Genomic DNA, 16,921 nt, shown 5'->3' on the forward strand with positions numbered 1-16,921 from the left:
TTAACCTTAACGAGTCATGTTTCAGTGTCACTTGGTTACTGTAGGTGTCGTTAGTTCTCTACTGCAGTGTATTGCAAACAGTAGGACATGTACACGCAACTATACTAGATGTTCATCCTGCCGTCGCGTTGCATGTATTGTCATTCTAAGCGCAAAGAAAGTTCTCGTAGTAGCCGTCTGTCAATACAATTGTCTGTATCGCGTCGTCGCTATCGGTCACCGACACCAGGATGCTACAGTATGAATTATGAAAACAAAGTACTGAATTTACAAATACATTTCTCTTCTATAGTAACGGATATAATTGGACTCGTATTCGTGCAGACTAACTTGTGAACAAAGGTCTAGCTCTATAATTGCAAGTTGTATTAGGACAAGTGTGAGGACGTCACGTGCATTGTTTACTTAGCTTTCGCAATATTCAGTCGGCTTGACTTATCAAGTTATATTATCCGAATGAATGAATGAGATGTGGCGCGAACAATTAATGCAATGAGAGTATGGCTAAATGCACCAAAGCAACATTGTTTATCTTGAATGAAATCAACTTTAAATAACTGGGGTCGATGGCTAGCGTTGGCGTCACGTAATTTAGTGTATCGTAATACGCCTACGCAGTTCTGATAGGTGTCGAAGCGGTACAATGTGGTTCGCCACGTGATCGGTGAAGCCAATCCACCATGACTAACCTACACATGTCATGAAAAAATCCAACGCATACAAACTCCAACGACGGCAGACGAAATAAATGACCGATGGCAAATTTAATAAAAAACTAAGACGCAAATGTTTATAATTCGCATCGAATACATTTAATTACTTGATGGTCTTAATTGACGCATTCAATTTTATTGAATGTTTGGGGATTTCTTATTTCAGACAAAACAATATAAAAACGGATTCCTTAGATTTGGCGTCAATAGATATCTTTCTATTTTGCGCGTAATTTATTTATTCGCTACAAAACCCATAAGTTGTAGTTGTATTTTTTTTAAAGTGTAAATGGTATCATCAAAAAATTGCGCGCAGAAACCACAGATAGAGTGGTACGGGAAAGGCACATGTAATTACAACGAGGCTGTAGCTGGCTGGTGGTGAGCTAATGTCGAAATGAGTGCACATGTATTCACATCATGTATCTACCCAAATCGAATAGCTATCGAATGCCCCATTGTGCAATTTAATGACTGCGTACGAGGCGACGACTGTTTGTTGTTATATTGGTAACTCGAGTTATTGTTGCCGTACTCATTGTCAGGTGATAGAGGAATGCTGTAAACATACCGATTACAGAATATGAAGGCACTATTATTTTCCTAAAAATGTTGCCGGCCGCTTATAAAGTTTAATAGTAACTATTAAAGTTATCTTAATGAAGTATTTTTTTATAATTTTAGATTTTACTCTGTTTTTTCATTTATAAAATTGCCCTTAGCAAAACGCGATATAATATTATTTATATTATGAGTTATAATAAGTATTAACAAACTTTACAACTAACCGCCAAAGAAACTTATTTAAATATAAAACAACTTAATTTCAATTTACGCTACACTAAGTGTATTATCATCTCTAAATAAGTTATAATCTTGAACAATGATGTATAAATCAAATCGCCATAATATACAGTTGTATATCGTTCTACCCTAATGATTTTCTTCCCACGACTTTATCTATTTACATGGATCGTGATCGTGGACAGTAGCCGGTACATACTCGCTGACGTACGCTCGCAACGTGTTACATGATGAGCACATCTCAGTAATAAGGGTGTACATGACTATTGTCTACTTCTTCCCATTGTTACCCACTTCCGTACTATATGTTTTCACACTACCACCAACATATAATCAATAGTAAAAACGTGACCATCAATGTATAATTACTAGGAATTTATATTTTTGTTGTTTGATTGCTAATGTTATGTGATGCACGATAAAACGTGCCGTGATAAGTCTTAAAACAGGTAGATGTCGTTGTAAAACATTTTGTTTATGATGTCCTGCACCTGCACGATCGATATTATTGATGTACAGTTAATCGGATATAAAATAGATTGCTTTTTTATATTTACGTATTATTATATTTGCATTTCGAAAAGTGCAAAACGGAATCAGTCTGCAATTTTCGAAATCTCGAAATCTAACGTAAACCTTAGACAGAGATTTTGTTAGTATTTAATGACACTAGTACTAACTCTTAAAGCCTTCAACATTAGAAGCTTATAATATGATTCGAAAAAGCGTATAAATGCATACGTTTAACACTTATCTGATCAATATTCTTCTTCAGTGATATAGCCTTTATACACCGTCTGACTTTATTCCGAAAATATAGATTTAGACCACAGTACAACAATTTTAGTAATAGCATAGTCAGAGTCGACACCGCAAACTTTAAGAGCGCTCTATTGAAAAGCAGTAATACCTAGTGTAGACTCCTATTGTGTGGAAATTGTCTATAATATTTGGTAGCAAAGATGTCACGTGTTTTACAAACGTGTGTACAATTAATCTGTACAGTTCGCATATTTTTATAATTATAACTTAGTCACCTGACGTTTACCGTCATCGTGTATTATCTTTAAATACTTACAACTAACTCAATTCTTTGTAAAATATAAAAAAATACATGCGTAAGGCAAATGAAATAATCTTGTAAATGACAAAGTCAGTGCTAATAAAATTTATTTATTCATCACACATCATTAATGTCTTCAGGCTATTTAGAAAGGAAAATCTAGGGTTCCAAGTAATAAAATTAACTTGCTAATGAAAAACATAGAATAGGTAAAATAAATAGGCATATATATACGGTATTTACGCGACGTTAGTTTAAACGGTATAAGTGTAAATACATTATGTATTAAATTGATATAATCAAATGTATGCACGGTGCGTGGGCCGCTGTCACGAGAGTTACTACAACTGAAATGTCCTGTTCTACAAAAATATGCGGATTGCACTATATCGTTGCTATAAGAGACTTTTATTGCCTCCAGAATGGCATAAAGGAAAGGTATACTGTATAGAACTGTATACAATTTTAAAAGTTTGTACAGCCTATTAAGACGTTTTTAACATGTTTTGCATAACTGTCAATTTCACCACATGTTTTTCGTTATTTTTAAAGCAACAATATTAGTCAGACTTCTGTTTATAAATATTTGAGTCGACGCCTATATTCTACACCTATATAAAGTCACAAAATGATAATGCAAAGCAATGTCGACACTACATACTTGTCGTATGTTGTCAGCCGAGACGTGAGATAAAGTCCTGCCTTAAAACAAGCACGCATGCTCGGAAACATAATGTTTTCCCGGATGCCACACAGCACGTACTAAAGATTAAGCTTTAAAACATATAACAAAAATGTTTTTGAAACACATATCGATGTTTTCTGAAAACAGTTAAAGATAATGCCAGCGGTTTTCCTTATTTCATTTATTCCGAGTATTTGTGTTGTTGCAAATTACTAGTTCAAGTACCAGGAAATGCATTGTAGATCAGTTAATAAAATATAATAATGAGGTGGTGATATTTCGCGTTGAAATAAAAATATTGTTCAGATAATTTACCGGTGTTTTAGCTTTTCAGATAATAACTTTAACTTCTACAGTAACAAGGTCTTGTCAACGTAAAGCCGTTACAACCACCGGCGCTACGTCAATAAGCTACTGGCTACAATTTAGGCGGAGGGGCAATAATAAACCATTAAACGTCGAAAAAACCAGCATCCTTTACCTCAAAACACAATACAATAACAGTGGAGCTTATTGAGCTCGACAGCAAAAACTCATGACGTCGCTATTTTAGTAAACTCCCACGAATACAAAGCGTGATCATTCAGAGGTTTGGCGATTTTCACTTCCGCCGCTTCAACCCCGTCATCGTGGTAATGAGGTTTTCAAGGCTAACAACGAAATTGCCCCCGTCATGTAATCACAATATAGTTTATAAAATGCTATTGTCAAATACAATTGTTAGCGCGTGATTCGCGCCAATCGCTACATTGTCCCTCGATGTCAATGGCGTACAAGCGTCGCGTGAGCAAGGGTCAGCTCTACACATGGACACAGATATTATACTGAAAGCCTTTAACACCACACATATAAATATGTTTTATGACGAGTTTAAAGCTCTAATTTATTATTTACAGTTCTTTTATAAATAGAAACAGCGTAGTTCTTAGGGATCAATGCACTTTTTATAATGATTTTTGCCATTGTCCCTGTGGACGTATTTCAGTTAAGTGATTGACAATGTGACGGCGACACGTGGTGCTAATGCTTGGGAAAGGCCCCTATCCAACAATGGGATCATAGATTAGGTTTTAAATTAGGTGTTGCACAACTAAAGAGTAATAACCAGTACTGTTTATGTAAATTCTATGATCCAGTTTGTGCTCAATGCTCAATACGTTCTTATGGCTTCAATGTCTAATTTTAATATAGCAATTAAAAGTAGACAGATAGTACACATATTAATGAATTTGTTGATATCAAAAATGCAGGTTTTCTGTGTCAGTCATGACGTATTTCTTCAGCATACGTATTTGAATTAAATTGTACAGTGCAACGAGTCGTAATCGATTTCCACGGCGATTATCGATATTCGATCAAGTTCAAGCCGAAGTAATCACGTTGATGCGAATTTTGTCGGTACCAATCGATTATACGAGATTCAAGAGCGCGCTCATTGTCGTTGATAATTAATTACAAATCACATTCATAATGGTAATAATGACGTTGGGAATATAAATCATTTGTGGAGCCTTCGCCGTGCTTTTATCTATAGTGACCTCGGGTATTTGATCTACGAGCGCATTTGCATAACAGTTACATCAAATGATTAGGTTTTTGTTTACACTTCTGTTTGTAACGCGATGAAGACATTGTTGAATGAGGTCGGCTCATTAAATTTGCATTTCATGGAGTTTTAACTAAATTGTTTTGGTATATACTAGCCTGGGCTTGCACGACAGAGAACTGACCAGAGTGGGTCGGTACATCAACGAGCACGTTATATTGACGGAGACTAAGAGCCATAACGATGTTTAACCTCTAACTAATCGCCTTATCACAGCTCACGCTCTACCAGTTAAATCTAAGTCCCATTATGTTTACATTTTGAATGTTACAAGCCGCTTTACTACCTACATGGTTGGTCATGACATTGTTTCATGTTGCTAATTTCGTCATATCGTCCTTTACACAAAATTTGTTACACAGACAAGGCCTAAACGATAATCAACGTCAGTTTTTCGAGGAAATGTATTCATTTCGCATCCTTCAACTATTAATAACTTATTATGTTGTGCATGTAACTTACTGTTTATCTTCCTGTCTGCAATTATTAACAATTTTAGACGACGAGACAAAAGAATTGTTTTTAAAACAGTGTTATAAATCAATTAGATGTTTACGTCAATCCGCTGTGATGAAATAAAACTGAGTCGCTACACTTGCGTACGTTATGCAAACAGAAATGCCATGGAAATGCACTTTGTTTAGAAGAACCATTGAACTCTGTTTTAAAATTCGCGCGAACAATTTCTGCACCTGTAGTCAACATTTATCAGTTTGAAAACAAACTTAGCTAATTAGTGCACTATTAAGTAACTGAGATTGATATCCAAACATCATTAGCTAGTTTTCTCGTGACCGATATCGACCGTCAATCGCTAATTAGAAACTTATTTGTTGAAGCCTTAATAGAAGAAGCTTAATAAACATATCAAATTAATGTTTCTTCTATGACATCAGACCATAAACCGTGTGAAAATTACAGCCAACCTGGAAGCCATTATGAGCCATGAGAAAATGTTCGTGCCCAGAATAAAATTTTCATTTCGTCCCGGAAATTGTGGCTTATTATCGTACATTAGGTAGACGATGCTGTATTAATTGGTGACCAAGGTCGCAACACAATGGGCACAGCCGGCGCGGCCACAATCATATACGCAACACCACTGCTGCTTAGAAAAAAACAATCGAGATTGCTTGACATTTAAGATTCGTGACATTTCAAACGTTGTGTTTATAGCTCCACGAGTCTGTACCCTGAACCTTTAACCCGAGACAGGCGCATCCCACAACAGTCGTAGACAAGTCTTAGTAATATCTTGATAGCCGTGTAAAAGCTACGACACTGCGCTTTCCAACTATGTTCCCGTGTCGCATTGTGTTGATAAATAAGATATTATTAAACATAGCTGTGCTTACTGTGTCTGGACACTGGGAAAAGTTGTCGTAATTTACTAAAGTCTACAATATCTTAAACTTAATGAAATGTTCCGTTAAAACCGTGATTGTAGTCTATTAGGCTATTATTTACATATAGATATTTATCAATGCAAATATTAACTGTATACGTCATGATTAGATATGTTTCTAGGCCAGGTTTTGCTTACAATAGATACAAGATCTGTTAATCGAAGAATCGCGGCCCCCTCGCTGGGTAATATTGTCACGCAACTATAGAAATATCAATCGAACCTCATTAACAGTTTATAAATCGTTCAATGGTTGAAACCTATTAGCAATAATTATGTTTGCTTTTTGTTAAAGGCAATCAATGCAACGGACAAATTGTTATTCATTCGTTGCAATTATTTAACTAATGGAAATATGATAGGGGATATTATAGAATCATTGTGACTTATAAATAATTATCAAATTTAAACGAAAATTTGATCGACCGTATGTCAATTAAAACGAATCGAAACAAATCTTTGTAAAATATGAAAGATACAATAAAACAAACAAGAAAGCTGACCGAGTAGTTTATTATGCAGAAATATTACGAAAGACAATTTGTTGAACAATTTATTTATGTCGGACATGATGTAAATTAGTGAAATAAACACCGCTTGAAATACGCAGCGGGCGGTTAACGACGCGACCAGATATATGGATGATACGAAATTAAGGTTTCAACAATATGAATCGTTGCATGCAAAATATCTTAGAATGTGACTTTCAAAAAGATACGTTTGCAAAAAATAACAGGAATAAAAATAAAAAATATTAATACCACAGGATTTTGGCTTGCCCCGCTAATCTAGAATTTGGGCAAATAAAAAACCTAACGCTTTTTATTGCAAAGGTCTTTGAACTTTGTTTTTTTTTTCTCTTTTTATAAAGCACCTTGTTGAACTTCGAATTAGTTAAAGATTTCAAGATAAATCCGTAGACAATGTTAATTTATATATTATGTCTAACACCACGCATGTCTAATGCAAAAAATGGTTAATCTTTTTTCTGAGGAAGTTACAAAACATAAAGATAAAGATTCTGTGTCTATTATATTTAACATGGTCATAAACGGGTTATATTCGCATGGACATACTGGCCATTTTGAAACTCGTGCAGTTGCTGGCCACAAACAAGACATTTGATTAACGAACGTTTTTCTTTTCAAATCATACTCGCTGTATTCACATGACAATGGATTTAAGCCGTTAACTTTGGTTTAAAATATGCTGCTAGAATAAATTATGTAATAGAAGGGGCCATCTGTTTTCGAAGGGGTCATCTACAGGATAAGAATGAATTACTGATAATGACCATTTTATTTATAGTATTGGTATGATGTGACCCCAAAAACTGTCACTTTATTTGTGCCTCCGTAGCCTTGTAACAGAAACGTATCGAATTAAATATTGCGATAATATCGAATTTCGCAAATTCTCCGCGGGTATTAAATTGATTGAGCTGAAAGGACATGTTATATGTGTATTATTGGAAATTATTGACCTACCCTTTAGATAATGGGTACTAGAATGCTTTTAAAATAAGAGAATTAAAGCGTTTATTTCTTTGTTGTTTGACAGTACATTGCGATGTCTTGTCAGATTGTATTGTCCTGCGAATTGTCTACGACAACTCGGCCTCAGTAAATGTTCGATGGAATGTAAAATAGTTTTTATTATAGTACATATTTCCGCAATGGTTTACATTATCAAGGCGTGGGCATTCCTGTACTGGTTAATTTATTATTTATTGAATACGATCGGCCGTTACATTTAGATTGCAAATCTTTAAGTTTATTTATGTCTGTGGTCCGCTGGAGGCGTCGCCATCGTTCGTAAAACTCTTTTATGGTTGCATCTCGGGCTGTTACAGAATATTTATTCCTTTATTTATGGTCTTTTTAAGGGTAATGTATTTATGAAATGGGATTGCATAAAAAGGATGGCTTCCAATCGCAAAAATACTAATGGAAGTTTTGCTTAGTGCGACTGCAATATTATTATTTTTTTGAGTAACATGTATTAATATTAACATTAAAGTTGTTTTTTTCTATACATAAGGATAAAATCGTAAACAAAATCTGTTAAACGAATGTTAGGTAGCGCGATTTTCCTCATACACTTTCACCTCACTCCTCCTTTGTACACGGCAGCCTTGAAATAAACTTTATAAATAGTTATACGTGGAATAACTTGTGGCCTATAACATCTAAGTACGATCTATTGGCTTGGTATTACTATTGTCACTGTGTATTAGACTGATACTCTAAGGAAAATGTTTCACCTGTAATAGTTAACTTAATTTGATGATATTTTTTATAACAAAGACTTGAATTAGATCGCGAAATTGTTTTTGATTAACGCGTTTATAGAAAGATTAGTTCATAGAAATTAAGAAAACAAATTAATTTCTTAAAATAGAATACCAATAGGCTAGTAATTATTAATTAAAATCACGAAAAACCAAAAAATCATTAAATGAAAGAGGTTTTCTATTCACAAGTAAATCAAGTGCAATTTCAGAGAGATTCAAGACACGTCCTTATTGGCAAATTGGAGTGATATTTAGTATTCAGCGGCGGCCTCACATAACGGACGAGACAGTAAGTAAACGCTGCAACCAGAATGGAATCTAAAAACAAGTTTATCCGCCACATCACGCTATGTTATCGTTAATACTTCGCGACAATTAATCCATTGGTGGGTGCCGGTTACGACCGGCTGAAACTAATGCGGGACGGTTGATCGGGACGAAAGCGGTTTCAGCGAGTCGTTGATCCCTACATGTGCTGGACCGAATCAACCGATGGGCAAACCTTACCAATCAACTAGTTCCGAGAAAACAAAAACCTTCCAGAAGGATTAAAGCTTAGGACCGAAACCAGATTAATCTGGATTTGTTTGAAAAATATTGCGATTGTTCCCTACAGTGACGCATTTTAAAATTACATACTTTATGCCTCATCCACTCATAATGAAGACGAAAGTCCAATAGATTTATCGAAATTAAGCTCATTCAGTATTTACGTAGTCTGCGTTTTAATCGTTTGTATTAATTTAATCTGTTGCATCACGATTAACTCAAAATGATATTTTTCTATTAATATTTATTATTTCTGAAAACTAGCTGTCATCAAGTTTCTAAGAAATATAATGTTTACCTTCTATAAACAAACTTATTAGTTCTGTTGTTATATGAAGAGAAAACATTGTAGGGGGTAAGTGTGTATGAAAAACAGCAGCTGAATCTACTGAGTCAGTAATTTCTAGGAAACGCATTGAAGCGGATAACTGTTTTATTATTCACAGTGCAATTATGTATCGCAAGCAATTGAGTAGTTTTGACTTCTATCTCACGTCTGCATACTTGACTACTTAATACATTATTACTTAAGGTCGACACATCATTTCGTGGCATCATCGCTGTAGCATTTAATAATATCGTAGATCCGCCCAATTATGCCAATAATACTCGCGTATTTGAACTTAGGTGTGGTCTAAGTTTTTACTTGTGTTTTTGAACATTCGCACTACGCTCGTCCATGACTTTCGGCGTGTCGTAATCGTTTAGCGGAATTAGAGAGATGACGAGGTTATAGATTATTTTAATATATTTGCTTTAAAAAGATTGGCCATTTCCCGATTTTTTTATAATCGTTTTTTGTGAAAGGGTTTCTGGATATACTCGCAAGCAGATACTCAAATCGTGCTAATCTTTAAGGCTGGATAAGAACCCCGTTAGCTAAATAGTTTTCAATATCAATTAAGAAAAGAAAGTGAAAGTAGATAACTTAATATTTATACCTATAATACTGATCGTAAATATAAGTATTGAAAGTGGTTAGACCAACGTCGGTATAAAACCTCGGAGATTTGTGCTTCCTTGGCATTTGATATGAAGAGCTTTGCAAATATTAAACGAGTTGTTTTGATATGTAACGTATTCGAAGCTGTCATAAAATAATATGAATAAATCATACACCCGTGTCAATTTATGCAGGGATTATATTATTTTTTGTTTGAATCAAAGTCAAATACTTTGTTCGTGTAGCATGTTCATAGGCTATATTTGCGGACTATAAAATATTACATTTAGTTAAATATTCCGATATATTTTAAATATGAATTGTGTGGATAAAAAAGTAGTTGCGGAAGTAAATAGTTTGAATTCGATTGCCCATTAACCGGTGGTGTGGTATGCGCAGCCTCATTCTTAATATTGTTAGTTAAGACATAATTATTTACACGTGACGGTCCGTTACGACAATAGGTACTTAAGGTAAATTAATTATATTTACTTTGCTTTATATAACTCTTAATTTAAAACTTCTATGTATTTACGCAATATTCTGATATATTTAAATCTAGAAAACTTTTTTTTTTCTTAGAAATATGGTGAAATATTGGTCAATATGTTTTTTTGTTAATATTTCCTCTAGAACAAATATCTATGAGATGGAAAAACCCTTGGTTAGTACTTTTCTATTATCATGTGTCTCGTGTGCAGTTGAAGAACGTTTTATGGTCATAATTTTCCTGTGCGTAATAAATCTTATACGACAGGAAAGTTCCCGTTTGATCAGAAAATGGACAAAGACATTCAGTATCTATCGCGTCACGTAATCAGCTTGTACAACAACTTAGTTTTGGACGATAAACTGTGCAAATATAACCCCTATTTATAACAGAATTAAATCTAAAATTGTACTATACATTTGTGATACTTTAAGATGCGCAATCATTTAACTAGTATGTACCGTTTATTATTATAATACATATTACTTATTCTCTAAGCAATCCTTGCCACTAACGTTCTATAGAACCTTTACACGTCCCGGTATTTCCAATGGCACAGGGCCATTACCTTCACAGTTTTGGTAAACATCGCAAATATATTTCGCAAGTGCCATAGCGTTGTGTTTTCCCGACTACCTAACTAATGTACAGTACTTGTGTTATGTTACGTGGACCTTTCGCAACGACGCAGCCCGACAGCATGACAATTATTTGAATACTATAGATAAGGGTTACTACTACAATCCGTTGTAGTTGCAAAATTATTGTGTTTATGTGCATTTAGACTGTGTACTGCATATACTTAATATTATTTATACAAGGGAAATTCAAATTTGATTTCAGGGGTCCTTTAATCATAATGAATATCAGTATTTAGTTCAATATCGATACTTATGATTATTAAAAATACATTCAACTAATTTACCACCCGTCAGCAGTAAAACCAATAAGAAGACATGTCAAAAATCAGACAATAAATTCAAATAATAAGGTAATAAATTATGGTAACTGAAAAAGCAATTCAAAATCTTCAAAATTTAACAGTTCATAGGGAAATTCAGTCCGTAAACCTTTCTACTACTTTTAGCCTTAGTATTTGGCACGTAAACTGTCCTACAGCTTGTACCTACTATCTTCCACAAGTCTTCATGTCACAGAAGGACTACCACAAGTCCTTGACCCCTAAGTACTTGGCAAGTTAGATCTTTGTACTGAATAGCCGTCGATCTTGAATGATGAATATTGATAGCCAACATGACACGCTATTAATAACAGTTGAAGGTTCGCAAGCATTGTTTAATCACGAAACTGCAAATGTAATATTTACCTAGATATTCGTGCATGGAAACGTAATAATTCTTGTACTCATTATTGTTTGTTGTTAATTTGTACTTGTTTATTTACTTCTGTAATAGAATATAAGGTATAAAAGTAACTGTATTCGTACGGAATAAATACGCGAAACTTAACTTTTTATCTATTTGAAACTGTGAAATTGATGAATTGTTTGAAACGGTGTAAAATATTTTATCCCTAGGAAGGGCACAAGGACACGGGTAGCAGATTATAATAAAAAGACTCATCTCATAAGAAAGGAAGAAAAATATACATTATTTTACATTTTGTATAAATGTAAAATAATGTATGATTTTTCTTCTTTTTCTAATTTTGATTTTATGTATAATATTATAGCATTTTTTTGGATATTGTATAAGCCCTATCCGGTCATTTCATTTATTAGTAAGGATAATACTCACTTTACGAACATAGCCATTAAATTGTTCTAAGTATCCGAACAAGTTACCAAATGTATGAATAAATCGATGATTTAACTTGACCTTGTAACATGAGTGCTCTATTCTCAGTTTGCATATTAAATAGTTTGGCAATGCTTATAATTACGTATTAACTGTTATGTGTAATCTAACTACCAATTTACAATTGAATTTACGATCGGTTTCAATATTCTATCTTTAGATATACATAAGGATATGTTTGTTTTGTTATTATGTAATCTTAATTTATTTTCATCTACTTATCCACTGCTGGGAATAATCTCAAACTGCGTCACTTTTCCCAATCTAACTATTTTATACATAAATAAGAATTAAGTATATTTCTAAACGTACGTAGATCTATCTTATGTTGAACTGAAAAAGCCGTTAGTAGTTTAAAACGTAAAGATACTATACTAATACTGAAAATACCTCTTTAATGAAAAACTAACTTTCATCAAAACATTAACAATTTAACACTATCGAAATAAGTAAACTAATTTAGAGATTCAGATACATAGAAGTGGTGCAATAGTCGTAATCGTAATGACAACATTACATAGTTAATAATTATCATATTGATTTCCAATATCCTAAACAAATTACATCAAAACGGATCTATTTGTAAACTTAGTTTCGTAATTACGCTGCTTTTATTTCTTAGAAACATAACTACTTACAATTTTAATATTATATTATTTACGAGCCAATGTATGTAAAGGTCTGAATATAATCTTATAATCTCATACCATTGTAAGGTCTGATAGCCTTATACCCTTTCACAAAAATCTTTGAATTTAAATAAAAAATTTGTCACACAGATCATTTTATTTTATAACCTAGAAAAGATGATTTGTATCCCGGAGAGAATTCTCACGCACACGAAATATGGAAAGAAACTTAATATATAAAATATATTTTAATATGAAACTTACCAAACGCCATTAAAATAATAATTCAATATAACTAAATAATACAAGACTGCAAGTGCAATTCGTGACTTGAACTCAACACGGGCGATTTGTTAGGAATGTGTTGGCACCTCAATTTACGATTTGAAACACTCGAACTACTGATATATAACTAGTATATATGTACACAATAATGTATTACACGCCGTATTTTGTACATTTTAATAACATAAAAAATATCTACGAAAGTATATAATGTCTTCATAATTACACACAATTATCAAAAGGACTTTTTTTTTCTGAGCATAATTTACATAGAATTTTGTAACTTATTTTTGTTGTTATAAAACATTATAAATTTTAGGTTTGAGTGTCTTTTCTGTACTTTATTATAGTGAGGATGGTATTAGTTATTTAAAAGTTCTAACATGTTTTAGTATACAATTCTATTTAAATAATATTAATATATTATTATTATATTCAGGACTTAACGAAGCCATTACGACGTCGGCATTTAAATATAGCAATGTACTATTCATAAAACACCCGTCAATATTATTATTATAATAATTTTCGCTATTATAACGTCAGCGTATGTCAATCATAAGAGTTTATATGTTATGTCGGGTCGGTAATCATTCGACGTTTATGACCAATTAAACAAAATGAAGCTGTGTTGCCTACAATTTTCCTTAAGGTTTCTGAACGAAGGAAGGTATTCAAACACCCTGTTTTACACGTGATGTCAACTTTTGTGCACGTGTGCAACTTGCACGCTTCTTATCATATGTAGTGCTGATTTTATTAACTTGCTTGCATATGCAAGATTCGTATGACATTTGACAAAAGGTTGTAATCTAATTGTGCGTAGATAATTTAAGCGTAAACTCTATCAGTGATAATACTATAGGCGCCGCTAATGGTAAAGAGAAACGAATGAAATTATGAATGTGCTTAAGGCTTCAAGCTGGTTTATACTTGCTCCATCAGTACTACGAATTCTATATTTAACTCGTGTACTTTCTTGTGCGTTCTTTTTATACGAGCAGTCACCGAGGCGCTAGGCTCGTTTTTCTAGTTTCCTAATATAAGTGGCGAGTGACTAACGTATCCCAGACGATAAAACCACTTTTATTTTCAGTTCACAAGGCGCATCGAACCCGCCAACCCCTCACCGAGAACAACACACGTATTTAATTATTTATGTGTGTATAGAATACGCGAACGCTAAAAGAAGATTCGCAAAGAAAAGCGACACAGAAAAACTATTTGTTACGCCAACAGCGATTTAGTGAAAGTGACCGGCGCGAGCTGACGACCGCTTTAGTTTACGAAAGCCTTAACCGCTCAATAATGTTTACTATATTGAACATTATTTAAAGGAAGCTGTATTTATGTGAGCCTGGTTGTTTAGCGAGAAGCTATTACGGAGGCATGATGTGGCAGTGGACCGAACTGGCATGTGCCAGCTCCGGGCCCTTAATAACATTTAAACCGTCTTACAGTTGCAACTCTCACCACTAAGTGATTGTAATTAGGCTGTGACACAAGGTCACCTCGTTCGACGAACCGCTGCACTGCACTGCCACTGCTGCACTGTATTCTCACTCAATCATTGACATCTTAAATACCAAGCTTTTGTTCTACACAAATCCCTTTTTATTTGCTTAGAGAGATTTGAATGTGCTCGCGACTGCGCAAAATTCGCGAATTGCGCGTTTCTGTGCAAAAATATTCTGCTTTTTTACTTTGGATTCGAATAATAAATTCAAAATTGTGGTTTTCCTCAGTTCAAATTATGCACTATAAAAAACAAGCTAGGTATTTCCAAATTGTATGGCAATTAAAATCATAATAAAATAATGTCTGAGGTCTATAAAATATTAGAATACCGGTATTAAAACAACTGTTATAGTCTGAATTCGTAGATAAAAAATCGGTAGACATACCGTAGCAACCTAAAATGACACGTATAAATATTTTATATTATCACTTTCGAAATTGGTCAGTTGTGACATCGTTTACATGACCTTTCGCTAATTTGCAACAACCAGACAACTCTTAGGCGTATCGTATTATTTTAAAGTATGTATTTTTATTGTTCGTTACTCATAAAATTATTCAATAGGGATAAAATGATTGTCTAAATTTCACATTTGCAAAGGCATATCCAAGAAATCCGTCGCGAATTCTAGTCATGATTACATCACTACAATACGACATTTTGCTAAATCAACCATACTGGAATTTCATATATTAAAAATACTATTATAACTAATATTTATTGTTTTTTGAATACGAACACTTAACAGTTTTTTATTTTATTAAAATGTCAGAATCATCAAGTTGTATTATCCTTATTATAACAAAGAAAACAACCAAAATGAATGTTATGTAAGTGGCTTACGAAATCATATTTCGAATACAGGATTATTGTATAATATTAAAAGGATTGAATTCTGAACAAAACAAAGTGACCTAGAGATACTAGATTGAAATGTCAAAAACTGCAATAAAGTATTTTTATGTACTTATGCATTCTCAGTATATAGCAGTTTTTTCTGTCATCTTTTCCGTCAGAAAATAAATAACGTTTAAAATACTGGCTGTATAACAGTTTTTTTGCGTCACGGTGACGTATTGAAAACAAACTTCATAAATATTCATATTTGTTTTCTATTGTAGAATAACTTACTTTAAGTAGTAACGATTGGGTCTAAAATCCAATGATAGGATGGAAACGTTGAAATCTGTATCCAAAACACGTCTAGTGAGCTCAATGTCGATCAATTGATCAATATGTTTTACTTATTTAGTCAACTAATATTAATATTTAGACAATATTTTCTTTTAAGGAGTTTGATACTAAATTACATTCATTTACTTAAGGTCTAATTTCCTCTAAATTGAATTTTCGTCTTATTTTCTTTATGTGAATACCACTTAATATCGGACAATGTGTTTGGGTTTCACTTATACATAGTTTTAACATATATACGTATAGAATTATAGATGTGGAATGAATATCGTATGTGTTTATAGCTAAAACGGCACATTTAACCCAAAATCCGCGATTTCGTAAAAATCTTTAAGAGACGAATAATACTATTATTTAGACATTATTACATGTCCAAAAATGTTTGTTTCATGTTAATTTTGTACATTAGTGTTGCAAAATAACGATGTTAGTGAGATGTTTTAGCAATTATGAAACATTATATAGCTGCAAAAATAACTTCAACAATTTTGATTTTGCGCCGTATGGAGTTACGTCTTTATGACATTTGGCGTTTGACCTTAGCTTAACAATAAAACACATATTATTATTATGCTTGCTTTTGTTGAAGAATTCACCGAAGCACACAAAAGTAAAGAATTCGTAATTATTAAATTATAATTATGCAAATAAGTTATTTAGGGTAGAGCATGTGCCTTGTAAAGAATTCGAAACAAAAATCTAGGTTAATCTAAGCTAAACTCTAGTAAACTTAAAGAAGTAATTCTCAAACAGCCAGTGTCTTTAGTTTATCACTTCAGGTGTAAACCAGACAAAATATTAACAAATCTAAAAATAGAGTCACAACAGAATTCCAATACGAACGAAGCATAAACTACAGACAACGCACTAGTCGACAATTGTTATTTATCAACAGTCCAATGACGTGCAAGAACATTATTGAACGA

The 16,921-nt window shown here is 33.2% G+C and overlaps 1 protein-coding gene across 2 annotated transcripts in view; it reads right to left on the minus strand.

Annotated features, from left to right (window-relative positions):
- LOC142986511 (UNC93-like protein) overlaps positions 1–16,921 on the minus strand; it is a 74,470-nt gene that overhangs the window by 11,850 nt on the left and 45,699 nt on the right. The gene's annotated exons all lie outside the window — the stretch shown is intronic.

Source organism: Anticarsia gemmatalis, chromosome Z (assembly GCF_050436995.1).
Source record: "Anticarsia gemmatalis isolate Benzon Research Colony breed Stoneville strain chromosome Z, ilAntGemm2 primary, whole genome shotgun sequence".
Classification (NCBI taxonomy): domain Eukaryota; kingdom Metazoa; phylum Arthropoda; class Insecta; order Lepidoptera; family Erebidae; genus Anticarsia; species Anticarsia gemmatalis.